Below are 16,163 nucleotides of genomic sequence, written 5' to 3'. Positions count from 1 at the left end.
GCCAAAAGAGTTCAGTCAGCAGCTGGAGTTCAGGTTTGCTCTGGTCCTTTTGTCTCTGAACAATCAAACAGCAAAGATTTCCACCTGAAGCACTGTAATGTACAGAGGTGGCATTAAAGGGAAGCTGTGTGTGTGGAAAATCTCAGTCTGGTGACTCAACAGGTGTCTGGGTTGAATTCATTAAACCAACTATCAGGTCACTTGTGTTTCCAGCACTCTCATAAAGTCAAACTGAGCAGCTGATTGGTCACTGAGCTGCTTCTGTCATCACTACATCACCATCCATTCACAATTCCTCAAAAGCTGCTGCACTTACAGTCTGCAGAGCATCATTACTTACTGCTGACATTTAATTACAGAAGCAGACAGAAGAGAAAACATGAACACTAAATATTTCTTATCCTCCATCCACCCTTTCTTCTCTCTATCCTCCCACCATCATCTCTCCTGCTCGCTAAAGTTTGTTCTGTTTGTTTCCTCTTTCTCCTTTCATCCACGTGTATCACACACACTCTCTTTGATCCACCTCACACACACTCCACACTAACACGACTCCTTGTCGAATTGACCAAGACAGATTTATGCATTGGAGTTTATCCAGTGGAGTTGACAGCTGAACAGCCTCCACGTGTTTGGTCACTTCTCTACTTGTGTGCTGAGAGGAGACTCTCTACTGAAGCTGTCAGTTGGACCATCAGCCTCTGCGGCTGCTCTCTCCTCTGTGTCACACACTGCTACTGAACATAAAGACTGCCGTCACATCAGCTCAGCTCATCACTAACTTTATTGAGAGCAAACAGAGCTCTACTGTAACAGCCAGCAGCAGAAAGGCACAGGCTTCTCCATGAGGAGATCTCTCTGTCGTGTCAGTGTTTTCAGGGAAGGGAAGTCACTTCACATACCTTCAGAACGAGAGGCAGCAGCAGACGGACAGAAGCACAAGAAACATCCACGGTAGCTGTCATTTCTCTCTCATCTCCAGTGTTTCCTAGTGGAAAACGTCAGGACATGAAATGAAAAGAATGAAACGATCCCTTGCCTTGAAATCCAAAGAGGAAAGCGACGCCGGGGATCCACACGGTGTGTATCCAGACGGAAAGCATGGTGTCCTTTAATCACACTGTGCAAAAGCTCCGCGCTCTTCCCGACGAAGCTCCGTCTGCAGCGGGTAATTTCCACAAGAGAAAGCGCTGAAAGGGAAGCCGAGCGGAGGAAGAAATCCCAGTCTGACCGGTGCTGATGAACACAAGAGCTGGAGACTCCGTCACTGCTCCACCTGCTGCTTCACACGGACAGTAGCGACTCCTACAGGAACTACTATCCGCAGAGGGAGAGCGCGTGCGTGCGTCAATTTTGTGTGCGTGTGTGTTTGCGTGCATGTGTATGTGTGTTTGTCATGCTACAGCATTGACAGCAGAACTAATCAGAATAAATCCAACACATTTCATTCAGCACCACGTCCATGATTTTACACATGGGGGCAAATAACATGATCTAGTCACTTGTCTTTATTTGTGTAACAGGAGCTCAGGATAAACGCTAAAAATGAACACCCATACATTGGTACATTAATACATAAAAAAAAAAATCTATGTGAGTAATGCAATTCCAATTCTCTTCTACTTTAGACATACAATACAAACTGAAAACATGTTGTAAGCTGGTATAAAGTAGGCTACTTCTAGTAATCTGTAGAAGCCTTTTCCTAGATGTGCCAGCAACAAACACTGGAGAGAGTTAGCTAGTTATCTGTGTGCAGACTTGTGGGGCATTTAACTCCACAGAAATCCTGACAGCAGATTTATCATAGTTCTCAGAGATGCCAAAGTGCTTGCTTTTGGTTTTATAATTAGACCAACTCCAGCTACAGTGTACAGAAAAGTAGGCCTATTAGGAAGAGTCATGAGAAGACAAAAGTAACATTAAAGAATAAAGTCGAACTTTCAGGATTAGTGTCATGCATTACAAAAATGATTCCAATGAGGATTTTATTTATTATTATTTATTTTTCAGAATTTAAAAGTCATATAATGTCCCTGCTCTGAATAATCTTTTTTTCTTATACTTTGCACTGATACTCAAAGTTATCTTAATTCTCGACATTTTCAATTAAGACCTGACTGTGAAATGTATCTCAGATCCCCCAACGTCAAATTCATCGTAATGATCACTTCTGGAGAAATCCACACGTTAATATTAAAGCAGACATCTCTACTGCAGATACATTATGAAGTATCAAAACCTCAGTAGATCAAACTGAAATGATGTGGATAAGTGAAAAGACATTAAATGCAGTCAGTTGTTCAGAGTTATCTTCAAACCACAGTCCGGTATGATTGAATCATAGGATAGTGGTTCATGAATTAGTGCTTGATCATTGAACTCCGAGTGGAGTCTCAATTTCCAGCATAATGATAACCCTGATTCTTAATTAGCAGTTAGCAGCAGAGGTAATGATACGTTCCAAGATGAGTGCAATTGTTCAGTAAATAGTTGCCCAGTTTTCAATAAAGGAAATAAAGTGATATAATACTACTTCTACCAGTTGCTTTCCGTGATGTAATGAAATAATTACTGCTGCTCACAGCTACATTCTCTGTTTTTTTCTTTTCTTAATTTATGTTGTTGGTTTTGTTTCCTTTTAGTTTCCATCTGTGAAGCTTCCACCCACCAGACCTGATGTCACAGGTTGACTGTGTTTGGAGGTTTATTTACATTCTCCACCTGTTTCGGTCACACTGCTCATTTGTATTTCAGGCACAGAGAGGATGGATATTGTTTCATTATAACATGCCAACAGCAAGAAAAACAAAGCAAAGGTTGGATGACATCCCATCAAAACAATCTAATGAAAAAAATAGTTCACTCTTGTTGGAAAAACATGTTTTCAGACACTGCAAACACACTGTATGATGCCGTTGCCAACATGACAACATTTTGAGTTACACATTATGAATGTTACAATATCTGTTTCAATGATGGTTTCATGCAACAAATTGCATAAATATGCAAAGCCTCCAGCAGATGGCTGTTTGTAATGAGTAAACGTATGTGGGCAGGTGGCAATAATTGATTTCAAATTAGCTAGGGTAAAATGACATTAATATCAAATAATGCAAGACATTAGGTAAATGTTGGAGTTTACTGTAGTCTATAATGTCAGACATTTTCTACAGTTTTTATAGTTCTGCAATCAAAGATTCATACAGTAGTTAATACTCAGCCCACAGTGTTTCTGTCCTACAGACAACCTTTGGATGTCAGTGTGAAAGCCAAAAGTTAATGTAAGTGATTATGAGGCTGCATAAACTGTTAGGAAATTATGTGATCACTCTGCGTCGGAAATATGGAAACATGTTTGAGTGACAAAATGTGTCTTTTTAAACACCACAGTCATCTTGAGTACAGACAGTTAATCAGTCATTCGATTCAGCACCATGGACAGAGACAGAGCAGCAGCAGAGTTTAGTTCACTGTGGAGACAGAGCACTCACTGCATTACTGAACAACTATCAGTAGCATACAGTACACTATAGAAACTTTTATACACTGCAGCTTTAGCTTATTCAGTTATACTTGATGACATTGCTGTTGTAAAGTTCCCATTAGTTATCAGTGTTACCATTCTAAAGAACTTGCACTTTTTGACCAAAGGGTCGGTTCCTTCACAGCAATCCAGACTCCAGCCAGTTACTGTAACATGTAATAAGTCTGAAAGGGAACGTTTTCTGCTTCACTTTCAATCCATCAAGTATCAGTATACAGCACAGAAAGGTCTATATTGATCTCACTGCTAAACATGAAACCATAACACACAGCACTCTCTCCACTCTGAGCTGTGACCTGCAGCAGTGGATCATTTACAGTAAAGTTGCAGATACTCTGTGCTTCTTGTTCTCTGGTGCTAATGACTCTTGGAGCTCTCGTTTCCTCTGCTGTTGTCTCTGTCCTGAATAGAGAGCTCCTCTGTCTATTTCTAGTGACTCCATCCCAGTGGTTTCATCACACAGACCCCCAGCTGATTACCTGTGACTCTGTGGAGAGCTTTGATTTATGACTGTTTTGTTCTTATTATATGCAAGTTCTCTGCTGCAATGAGCTGGCTTATAAAGGTAATGTATTCAATCAAATTTTAAGACAGCGTCCGTGTGCGAGTTGGCATACAGCATGCATGTAATCTTTGGGTTAGGACTGTGGTTGTAATGTTGATGGATGTATGGATCGGTCATATCCCTGTAATGCTCCTCAATAGAAAACCAGAGGGCTCAGCTGATCTCCTGAGGATTCTCTGGTTGAGTCTCTGCAGACTTGTTAGCTCGTTCGCTTCCTCAGATCCTGTCAGAACAAATACTCTCTGTAGAAGAAGATCACAGACCATCACTAACTGTGTTTTTGATGGGGAGGTTTTACACTTTATTAAATTCAGTCAAACACTGCCATCATGTCAACTCAAACCAGGCAGCAAGTTTGCAATATGTTTGATGGTTATCTACAGTTTTATTTACCTTTTGTTCAAATTAATTGACTGTATGTTTGAGGTGTACTGACATACTAATTTAATCTGCCAGCCAATCAGAAGCAGGTACTTTCTGTCCACCACATAAACATCAGTCTGCAGGACTCATTGATAAATGTCACAAGCATCAGTGGTCGAGAAACTGCAAAAAGAAGTCAGAAAAGGTTGAAACAGAAGCACAGAATTCATTTAAAACAAATAACAGACGTGCTAAATCCTTAATTCACATTCAGTCATCAAAGTGGAGAAGGGTTGTGTTCAGCACAGCGCAGCCTTATTGTGAAGGTATTGGAGTGTAAAGTGCAGCAAAATAACAGTCACATTGTGGAGGCAGAGGAGGAGGAAAAGAAAGTGCTGTGTGTTGTCACAGCAACAACCGGCAATATTTGCTCCATGCTAATTGTATGCTAATTGTTCTTGCACTTAACTAAACTAATTCACACATATTTTCATTAATGTCAGTGACTCTCAATAACCAACAGAGCTGAGGAATGAAAAGCATTTTCCCTGTGCTCTGTCTCACAGGCTGCTAGCCAGGTTGAAAATTCACACTTTGCTGTTGCCTGTCGGTAAACATAAGATTACAATCTCAGTTATTATTCACTGTTTGGTGAGCAGGTAAACTGACAGAGGAAATTGTGTCTACTGGCAGAAAAAATACTGCCAGTTTGCACAGTTGGGAGCAAGGAAAAATGAAGGTCTGCCTCTGACACATCAGGTGTCCTCATCTGACTGTACTGATAATAATGACTCAGGACCTCAGTGAGTTTCCTGTAAAGTTCCAAACAACAATCCCTCCATCAGCATTCATTCACAGTGTCAGTAGTTAAACAGAAGTGAGCCGCACACAGAGGAGCAGAGCACTGTGGAGTCATCTTCCCCGATCCGTCCTGTCTGTCTCACTCACATCCTGTAAGACCTTCTGCTTGTCAACAACTCGACCATCATGAATGATTAGATCTCCTCTCTGAGTATCAGGAGAGAAGCTGCAGTGAGGTAGAGGCTTTGTAATGCTGCAATAGTAGCTTTCATGTTTACTGAATCCACAGCTCGAGTGACTTTTTGTGATGATAGAATTTGTTTAAAGATTTAACAATGAACAAATCAAGAAGACCACCTGGAAACACAGATGGACACACGGATAATATGTTTGGGTTTGTAGTACACACCTGAGATGAGGCGTGTGAAATATGTGAAACACATGAAAAACAAGTATTTAGCACTTTGGAAAATGTGGTTAAAACTTTTGACAAGAATATAATTCTAAATCAGTCGATTATTGAACGTCTCCTATGTTATCAGTTCTTGGCAGGTTAGGTGCCAAGTATAGTTTGACACACTCTGGTGGTCCAGCTGTCCTGAGAGACTCCAGTCATCATCCCACTAACAAAGGTTGTGACAAAGACAAAGTAATTCCACACACAGAACAGAAATGCTTGAGGAGTGGTGTTACTCCTGCCACTGTACAGAGAAAGCCAAGTTAGGTTGAATTGGCTCGTCATGGCTGAGCATTGGCATGCAGACTGCAGTGAGCTGGTCTGACAGGATGAAGGACTAAGCCAATTAGGCTGTTTGAAAGTGAAGGCTGTGTGAAAATGGGTACAATGTTCTCTTAGAAGCAATATGTGTTTCCCCTCCAATGTTAACATACTGTACATACTTATAGCTGAAAAAATGACTGGCAGTATAATTAAAGGTTATCAAAATATGGGCCTTAGGAGGTTAGTCATTATGTGCTCTCTCTTCTATGTTAACAAATGTGTAGATTTTGGGACACAAACTTTTAAAATATATTTTTTGTCTTTGTGCTCCGACACTCTGACCTGTCCCTGCAGCTCAGTCCTCCTACATGCTGGGTCATACAGAGCTGTGGAAGAACCTTGTAACCTCACAGAGCTCCCAGCAGTACAGGATGTCATTAAGCAGCAAACAGGACCCAGTTCAGCCGACCAGCAGATCTGTCCTGCTGGCTGCAGACACAGCTGAGAACTTTTAACATTCAGAGCTAAAAATACTCATCATACAGAGATATGAGATGCCTGCAGCTCACATGCAATAGTCAGCCATGATGCTTGCTGTTTCACTTTTCACACAGTGCATCACAGAGGTACAACACCCACACAAACACATCAAAAGAACAGTTCCTTTCTGTGTCATATAGCCACTGGGTCTGAACAAATGCATGTATCTCTCTCACAAGTCCAACCTGCTCAAGTGTTTCAGCCTCAGGGTTTGTATATTAAATATTAACATTCAGCATCAGGGAGGTAACTACAAGTTTACACCCAGGACTCATTTCTGAATCATTCTTTAACTAGCTTTTTTTAAACGATATAAAGGCATAGTCTGAATTTCAGGTCTGATTCTCACACACATTTACAGGGATGTGTAATAGTGTTCCTTTGTGTCACATAGCCAATGGTTAAACACTGACTTCCAGCTACCATCATGGCAGAAGAGAAGTAAAGGGATGAAACAGACATATTTGACCATCAGAGGAGAACAACAGGTGTAATAAATAACATCACTAACGACTGCATTCTTTCAGTCAGGTCCTGGATCCTGCTTTAGTGCTCACTGACACTCAACAGAGCTGAGCCCTCGTTCACTCAATTAGTCACACCTGGACTTGTTCTGCTCTGACAGAGAAATATCTGATGTGAAAACTAAACCATGTATTCATTTACATTTGTTTTTGGGAGCAAAAAGACCAGGTGAAAGTACTAACATAACTGTATGTTTTCACATTTAGATTCAAGCGAGTCTTTTATCCTCTATCTCTGCATATGTCATTAGTAACAAGTTAGTCAATGTTAATGTTTATACAGGAATGAGCATTTTATGTTCATGCACACAAAAAGAAAGGGTTAGATGAGACTCATTACAAATGTATAAATGTTTATCTGTGAGTGAGTCAAAAGTGTTGATTGGATTCAAAAAGCTAATTGGAAAGCTCAGAAGCCAGGTTATTGATCCCACACCAGGTACTTGGCAGTCATTTAGAGATGCATGCCAGGTGTCCAGCAGCACTGTGCAGCATACAACAGGGAGGTCGAAATAATGTCTCCATGCATGAACAAGTCCAGTGCTGGCCTATGCTCCTCTGTGGTGCAGCTATTACTGTGATGATTGTGCTGCACAGGATAGAAAACACACAAAAAGAAGCCTTGTGACTGAAACAAAAAAGGAGGAAGAGGAGGATGGGGACCAAATTGTTTCTATTCAAGTCTGCTTTCATACAGACAACACTTTAAATATCCATCAATGCCTGAGTCATCCACAGAGAATATCAAACGCACAATCAAATAATCTTTCTCAAACAACAAATGAACAAGTACTCTGATTGGCTCAAAAACCAAGTACTCTGATTGGCTCAAAGAACAAGTACCCTGATTGGCTGAATGAACAAGTACTCTGATTAGCTGAATGAACAAGTACTCTGATTGGCTCAAAAACCAAGTACTCTGATTGGCTCAAAGAACAAGTACCCTGATTGGCTAAATTAACAAATACTCTGATTGGCTCTAAAAACAAGTACTCTGATTGGCTCAATGAACAAGTACTCTGATTGGCTGAATGAACAAGTACCCTGATTGGGTGAATGAACAAGTACCCTGATTGGCTGAATGAACAAGTACTCTGATTGGGTGAATGAACAAGTACTCTGATTGGCTGAATTAACAAGTACTCTGATTGGCTCAAAAAACAAGTACACTGATTGGCTCAATGAACAAGTACTCTGATTGGCTGAATTAACAAGTACTCTGATTGGCTCGAAAAACAAGTACTCTGATTGGCTGAATGAACAAGTACTCTGATTGGCTCAAAAAACAAGTACTCTGATTGGCTCAATGAACAAGTACCCTAATTGGCTCAAAAAACAAGTACTCTGATTGGCTCAATGAACAAACACCCTGATTGGCTGAATGAACAAGTACTCTGATTGGCTGAATTAACAAGTACTCTGATTGGCTCAAAAAACAAGTACTCTGATTGGCTCAATGAACAAGTACCCTGATTGGCTCAAAAAACAAGTACTCTGATTGGCTGAATGAACATCTACCCTAATTGGCTGAATGAGCAAGAACCCTGATTGGCTGAATGAACAAGTACTCTGATTGGCTGAATTAACAAGTACTCTGATTGGCTCAAAAAACAAGTACTCTGATTGGCTGAATGAACAAGTACTCTGATTGGCTCAGAAAACAAGTACTCTGATTGGCTCAAAAACCAAGTACTCTGATTGGCTCAAAGAACAAGTACCCTGATTGGCTGAATTAACAAGTACTCTGATTGGCTCAAAAAACAAGTACTCTGATTGGCTCAAAAACCAAGTACTCTGATTGGCTCAATGAACAAGTACTCTGATTGGCTGAATTAACAAGTACTTTGATTGGCTCAAAAAACAAGTACTCTGATTGGCTGAATTGACAAGTACTCTGATTGGCTGAATTAACAAGTAGTCTGATTGGCTCAAAAAACAAGAACTCTGATTGGCTCAAAAAACAAGTACCCTGATTGGGTGAATGAACAAGTACTCTGATTGGCTGAATTAACAAGTACTCTGATTGGCTCAAAGAACAAGTACCCTGATTGGCTGAATTAACAAGTACTCTGATTGGCTCAAAAAACAAGTACTCTGATTGGGTGAATGAACAAGTACTCTGATTGGCTGAATTAACAAGTACTCTGATTGGCTCAAAAAACAAGTACTCTGATTGGCTCAATGAACAAGTACTCTGATTGGCTCAATGAACAAGTACTCTGATTGGGTGAATTAACAAGTACTCTGATTGGCTCAAAAAACAAGTACTCTGATTGGCTCAATGAACAAGTACCCTGATTGGCTCAAAAAACAAGTACTCTGATTGGCTGAATGAACAAGTACTCTGATTGTCTGAATGAGCAAGAACCCTGATTGGCTGAATGAACAAGTACTCTGATTGGCTCAATGAACAAGTACTCTGATTGGCTCAATGAACAAGTACTCTGATTGGCTCAATGAACAAGTACCCTGATTGGCTCAAAAAACAAGTACTCTGATTGGCTGAATGAACAAGTACCCTGATTGGCTGAATGAGCAAGAACCCTGATTGGCTGAATGAACAAGTACTCTGATTGGCTCAATGAACAAGTACCCTGATTGGGTGAATGAACAAGTACTCTGATTGGCTGAATTAACAAGTACTCTGATTGGCTCAAAAAACAAGTACTCTGATTGGCTCAATGAACAAGTACCCTGATTGGCTCAAAAAACAAGTACTCTGATTGGCTGAATGAACAAGTACCCTGATTGGCTGAATGAGCAAGAACCCTGATTGGCTGAACGAACAAGTACTCTGATTGGCTGAATTAACAAGTACCCTGATTGGCTGAATGAGCAAGAACCCTGATTGGCTGAATGAACAAGTACTCTGATTGGCTGAATGAACAAGTACCCTGATTGGCTGAATGAGCAAGAACCCTGATTGGCTCAAAAAACAAGTACTCAGATTGGCTGAATGAACAAGTACCCTGATTGGCTGAATGAGCAAGAACCCTGATTGGCTGAATGAACAAGTACTCTGATTGGCTCAATGAACAAGTACCCTGATTGGGTGAATGAACAAGTACTCTGATTGGCTGAATTAACAAGTACTCTGATTGGCTCAAAAAACAAGTACTCTGATTGGCTCAATGAACAAGTACCCTGATTGGCTCAAAAAACAAGTACTCTGATTGGCTGAATGAACAAGTACCCTGATTGGCTGAATGAGCAAGAACCCTGATTGGCTGAACGAACAAGTACTCTGATTGGCTGAATTAACAAGTACCCTGATTGGCTGAATGAGCAAGAACCCTGATTGGCTGAATGAACAAGTACTCTGATTGGCTGAATGAACAAGTACCCTGATTGGCTGAATGAGCAAGAACCCTGATTGGCTGAATGAACAAGTACTCTGATTGGCTGAATTAACAAGTACTCTGATTGGCTCAAAAAACAAGTACTCTGATTGGCTCAAAAACCAAGTACTCTGATTGGCTCAAAGAACAAGTACCCTGATTGGCTGAATTAACAAGTACTCTGATTGGCTCAAAAAACAAGTACTCTGATTGGCTCAAAAACCAAGTACTCTGATTGGCTCAATGAACAAGTACCCTGATTGGCTCAAAAACCAAGTACTCTGATTGGCTCAAAAAACAAGTACTCTGATTGGCTCAAAAACCAAGTACTCTGATTGGCTGAATTAACAAGTACTCTGATTGGCTCAAAAAACAAGTACTCTGATTGGCTCAAAAACCAAGTACTCTGATTGGCTCAAAAACCAAGTACTCTGATTGGCTCAAAGAACAAGTACCCTGATTGGCTGAACAAACAAGTACTCTGATTGGCTGAATTAACAAGTACCCTGATTGGCTCAAAAAACAAGTACTCTGATTGGCTCAAAAACCAAGTACTCTGATTGGCTCAAAGAACAAGTACCCTGATTGGCTGAATTAACAAGTACTCTGATTGGCTGAAAAACCAAGTACTCTGATTGGCTCAAAAAACAAGTACTCTGATTGGCTCAAAAACCAAGTACTCTGATTGGCTCAAAATACAAGTACTCTGATTGGCTCAATGAACAAGTACCCTGATTGGCTCAAAAAACAAGTACTCTGATTGTCTGAATGAACAAGTACCCTGATTGACTGAATGAGCAAGAACCCTGATTGGCTGAATGAACAAGTACCCTGATTGGCTCAAAAAACAAGTACTCTGATTGGCTGAATGAACAAGTACCCTGATTGGCTGAATGAGCAAGAACCCTGATTGGCTGAATGAACAAGTACTCTGATTGGCTCAATGAACAAGTACCCTGATTGGGTGAATGAACAAGTACTCTGATTGGCTGAATTAACAAGTACTCTGATTGGCTCAAAAAACAAGTACTCTGATTGGCTGAATGAGCAAGAACCCTGATTGGCTGAACGAACAAGTACTCTGATTGGCTGAATTAACAAGTACCCTGATTGGCTGAATGAGCAAGAACCCTGATTGGCTGAATGAACAAGTACTCTGATTGGCTGAATGAACAAGTACCCTGATTGGCTGAATGAGCAAGAACCCTGATTGGCTCAAAAAACAAGTACTCTGATTGGCTGAATGAACAAGTACCCTGATTGGCTGAATGAGCAAGAACCCTGATTGGCTGAATGAACAAGTACTCTGATTGGCTCAATGAACAAGTACCCTGATTGGGTGAATGAACAAGTACTCTGATTGGCTGAATTAACAAGTACTCTGATTGGCTCAAAAAACAAGTACTCTGATTGGCTCAATGAACAAGTACCCTGATTGGCTCAAAAAACAAGTACTCTGATTGGCTGAATGAACAAGTACCCTGATTGGCTGAATGAGCAAGAACCCTGATTGGCTGAACGAACAAGTACTCTGATTGGCTGAATTAACAAGTACCCTGATTGGCTGAATGAGCAAGAACCCTGATTGGCTGAATGAACAAGTACTCTGATTGGCTGAATGAACAAGTACCCTGATTGGCTGAATGAGCAAGAACCCTGATTGGCTGAATGAACAAGTACTCTGATTGGCTGAATTAACAAGTACTCTGATTGGCTCAAAAAACAAGTACTCTGATTGGCTCAAAAACCAAGTACTCTGATTGGCTCAAAGAACAAGTACCCTGATTGGCTGAATTAACAAGTACTCTGATTGGCTCAAAAAACAAGTACTCTGATTGGCTCAAAAACCAAGTACTCTGATTGGCTCAAAAACCAAGTACTCTGATTGGCTCAAAGAACAAGTACCCTGATTGGCTGAACAAACAAGTACTCTGATTGGCTGAATTAACAAGTACTCTGATTGGCTCAAAAAACAAGTACTCTGATTGGCTCAATGAACAAGTACCCTGATTGGCTCAAAAAACAAGTACTCTGATTGGCTCAAAAACCAAGTACTCTGATTGGCTCAAAGAACAAGTACCCTGATTGGCTGAATTAACAAGTACTCTGATTGGCTGAATTAACAAGTACTCTGATTGGCTCAAAAAACAAGTACTCTGATTGGCTCAATGAACAAGTACCCTGATTGGCTCAAAAAACAAGTACTCTGATTGTCTGAATGAACAAGTACCCTGATTGACTGAATGAGCAAGAACCCTGATTGGCTGAATGAACAAGTACTCTGATTGGCTGAATTAACAAGTACTCTGATTGGCTCAAAAAACAAGTACTCTGATTGGCTCAATGAACAAGTACCCTGATTGGCTCAAAAAACAAGTACTCTGATTGGCTCAATGAACAAACACCCTGATTGGCTCAATTAACAAGTACTCTGATTGGCTGAATTAACAAGTACTCTGATTGGCTCAATGAACAAGTAGCCTGATTGGCTCAAAAAACAAGTACTCTGATTGGCTCAATGAACAAGTACCCTGATTGGCTCAAAAAACAAGTACTCTGATTGGCTGAATGAACAAGTACCCTGATTGGCTGAATGAGCAAGAACCCTGATTGGCTCAAAAAACAAGTACTCTGATTGGCTCAATGAACAAGTACCCTGATTGGCTCAAAAACCAAGTACTCTGATTGGCTCAAAAAACAAGTACTCTGATTGGCTCAAAAACCAAGTACTCTGATTGGCTGAATTAACAAGTACTCTGATTGGCTCAAAAAACAAGTACTCTGATTGGCTCAAAAACCAAGTACTCTGATTGGCTCAAAAACCAAGTACTCTGATTGGCTCAAAGAACAAGTACCCTGATTGGCTGAACAAACAAGTACTCTGATTGGCTGAATTAACAAGTACTCTGATTGGCTCAAAAAACAAGTACTCTGATTGGCTCAATGAACAAGTACCCTGATTGGCTCAAAAAACAAGTACTCTGATTGGCTCAAAAACCAAGTACTCTGATTGGCTCAAAGAACAAGTACCCTGATTGGCTGAATTAACAAGTACTCTGATTGGCTGAAAAACCAAGTACTCTGATTGGCTCAAAAAACAAGTACTCTGATTGGCTCAAAAACCAAGTACTCTGATTGGCTCAAAAAACAAGTACTCTGATTGGCTCAATGAACAAGTACCCTGATTGGCTCAAAAAACAAGTACTCTGATTGTCTGAATGAACAAGTACCCTGATTGACTGAATGAGCAAGAACCCTGATTGGCTGAATGAACAAGTACTCTGATTGGCTGAATTAACAAGTACTCTGATTGGCTCAAAAAACAAGTACTCTGATTGGCTCAATGAACAAGTACCCTGATTGGCTCAAAAAACAAGTACTCTGATTGGCTCAAAAAACAAGTACTCTGATTGGCTCAATGAACAAGTACCCTGATTGGCTCAAAAAACAAGTACTCTGATTGGCTCAATGAACAAACACCCTGATTGGCTCAATTAACAAGTACTCTGATTGGCTGAATTAACAAGTACTCTGATTGGCTCAATGAACAAGTAGCCTGATTGGCTCAAAAAACAAGTACTCTGATTGGCTCAATGAACAAGTACCCTGATTGGCTCAAAAAACAAGTACTCTGATTGGCTGAATGAACAAGTACCCTGATTGGCTGAATGAGCAAGAACCCTGATTGGCTCAAAAAACAAGTACTCTGATTGGCTCAATGAACAAGTACCCTGATTGGCTCAAAAACCAAGTACTCTGATTGGCTCAAAAAACAAGTACTCTGATTGGCTCAAAAACCAAGTACTCTGATTGGCTGAATTAACAAGTACTCTGATTGGCTCAAAAAACAAGTACTCTGATTGGCTCAAAAACCAAGTACTCTGATTGGCTCAAAAACCAAGTACTCTGATTGGCTCAAAGAACAAGTACCCTGATTGGCTGAACAAACAAGTACTCTGATTGGCTGAATTAACAAGTACTCTGATTGGCTCAAAAAACAAGTACTCTGATTGGCTCAATGAACAAGTACCCTGATTGGCTCAAAAAACAAGTACTCTGATTGGCTCAAAAACCAAGTACTCTGATTGGCTCAAAGAACAAGTACCCTGATTGGCTGAATTAACAAGTACTCTGATTGGCTGAAAAACCAAGTACTCTGATTGGCTCAAAAAACAAGTACTCTGATTGGCTCAAAAACCAAGTACTCTGATTGGCTCAAAAAACAAGTACTCTGATTGGCTCAATGAACAAGTACCCTGATTGGCTCAAAAAACAAGTACTCTGATTGTCTGAATGAACAAGTACCCTGATTGACTGAATGAGCAAGAACCCTGATTGGCTGAATGAACAAAAAACAAGTACTCTGATTGGCTGAATGAACAAGTACCCTGATTGGCTGAATGAGCAAGAACCCTGATTGGCTGAATGAACAAGTACTCTGATTGGCTGAATTAACAAGTACCCTGATTGGCTGAATGAGCAAGAACCCTGATTGGCTGAATGAACAAGTACTCTGATTGGCTGAATGAACAAGTACCCTGATTGGCTGAATGAGCAAGAACCCTGATTGGCTCAAAAAACAAGTACTCTGATTGGCTGAATGAACAAGTACCCTGATTGGCTGAATGAGCAAGAACCCTGATTGGCTGAATGAACAAGTACTCTGATTGGCTCAATGAACAAGTACCCTGATTGGGTGAATGAGCAAGAACCCTGATTGGCTCAAAAAACAAGTACTCTGATTGGCTGAATGAACAAGTACCCTGATTGGCTGAATGAGCAAGAACCCTGATTGGCTGAATGAACAAGTACTCTGATTGGCTCAATGAACAAGTACCCTGATTGGGTGAATGAACAAGTACTCTGATTGGCTGAATTAACAAGTACTCTGATTGGCTCAAAAAACAAGTACTCTGATTGGCTCAATGAACAAGTACCCTGATTGGCTCAAAAAACAAGTACTCTGATTGGCTGAATGAACAAGTACCCTGATTGGCTGAATGAGCAAGAACCCTGATTGGCTGAACGAACAAGTACTCTGATTGGCTGAATTAACAAGTACCCTGATTGGCTGAATGAGCAAGAACCCTGATTGGCTGAATGAACAAGTACTCTGATTGGCTGAATGAACAAGTACCCTGATTGGCTGAATGAGCAAGAACCCTGATTGGCTGAATGAACAAGTACTCTGATTGGCTGAATTAACAAGTACTCTGATTGGCTCAAAAAACAAGTACTCTGATTGGCTCAAAAACCAAGTACTCTGATTGGCTCAAAGAACAAGTACCCTGATTGGCTGAATTAACAAGTACTCTGATTGGCTCAAAAAACAAGTACTCTGATTGGCTCAAAAACCAAGTACTCTGATTGGCTCAAAAACCAAGTACTCTGATTGGCTCAAAGAACAAGTACCCTGATTGGCTGAACAAACAAGTACTCTGATTGGCTGAATTAACAAGTACTCTGATTGGCTCAAAAAACAAGTACTCTGATTGGCTCAATGAACAAGTACCCTGATTGGCTCAAAAAACAAGTACTCTGATTGGCTCAAAAACCAAGTACTCTGATTGGCTCAAAGAACAAGTACCCTGATTGGCTGAATTAACAAGTACTCTGATTGGCTGAATTAACAAGTACTCTGATTGGCTCAAAAAACAAGTACTCTGATTGGCTCAATGAACAAGTACTCTGATTGGCTCAAAAAACAAGTACTCTGATTGTCTGAATGAACAAGTACCCTGATTGACTGAATGAGCAAGAACCC

This window comes from Semicossyphus pulcher, unplaced genomic scaffold, assembly GCF_022749685.1.
Source record: "Semicossyphus pulcher isolate SPU_LCO1_2020_fin unplaced genomic scaffold, fSemPul1.0.p SCAF_19, whole genome shotgun sequence".
Classification (NCBI taxonomy): domain Eukaryota; kingdom Metazoa; phylum Chordata; class Actinopteri; order Labriformes; family Labridae; genus Semicossyphus; species Semicossyphus pulcher.
This window is presented reverse-complemented; position numbering follows the sequence as displayed.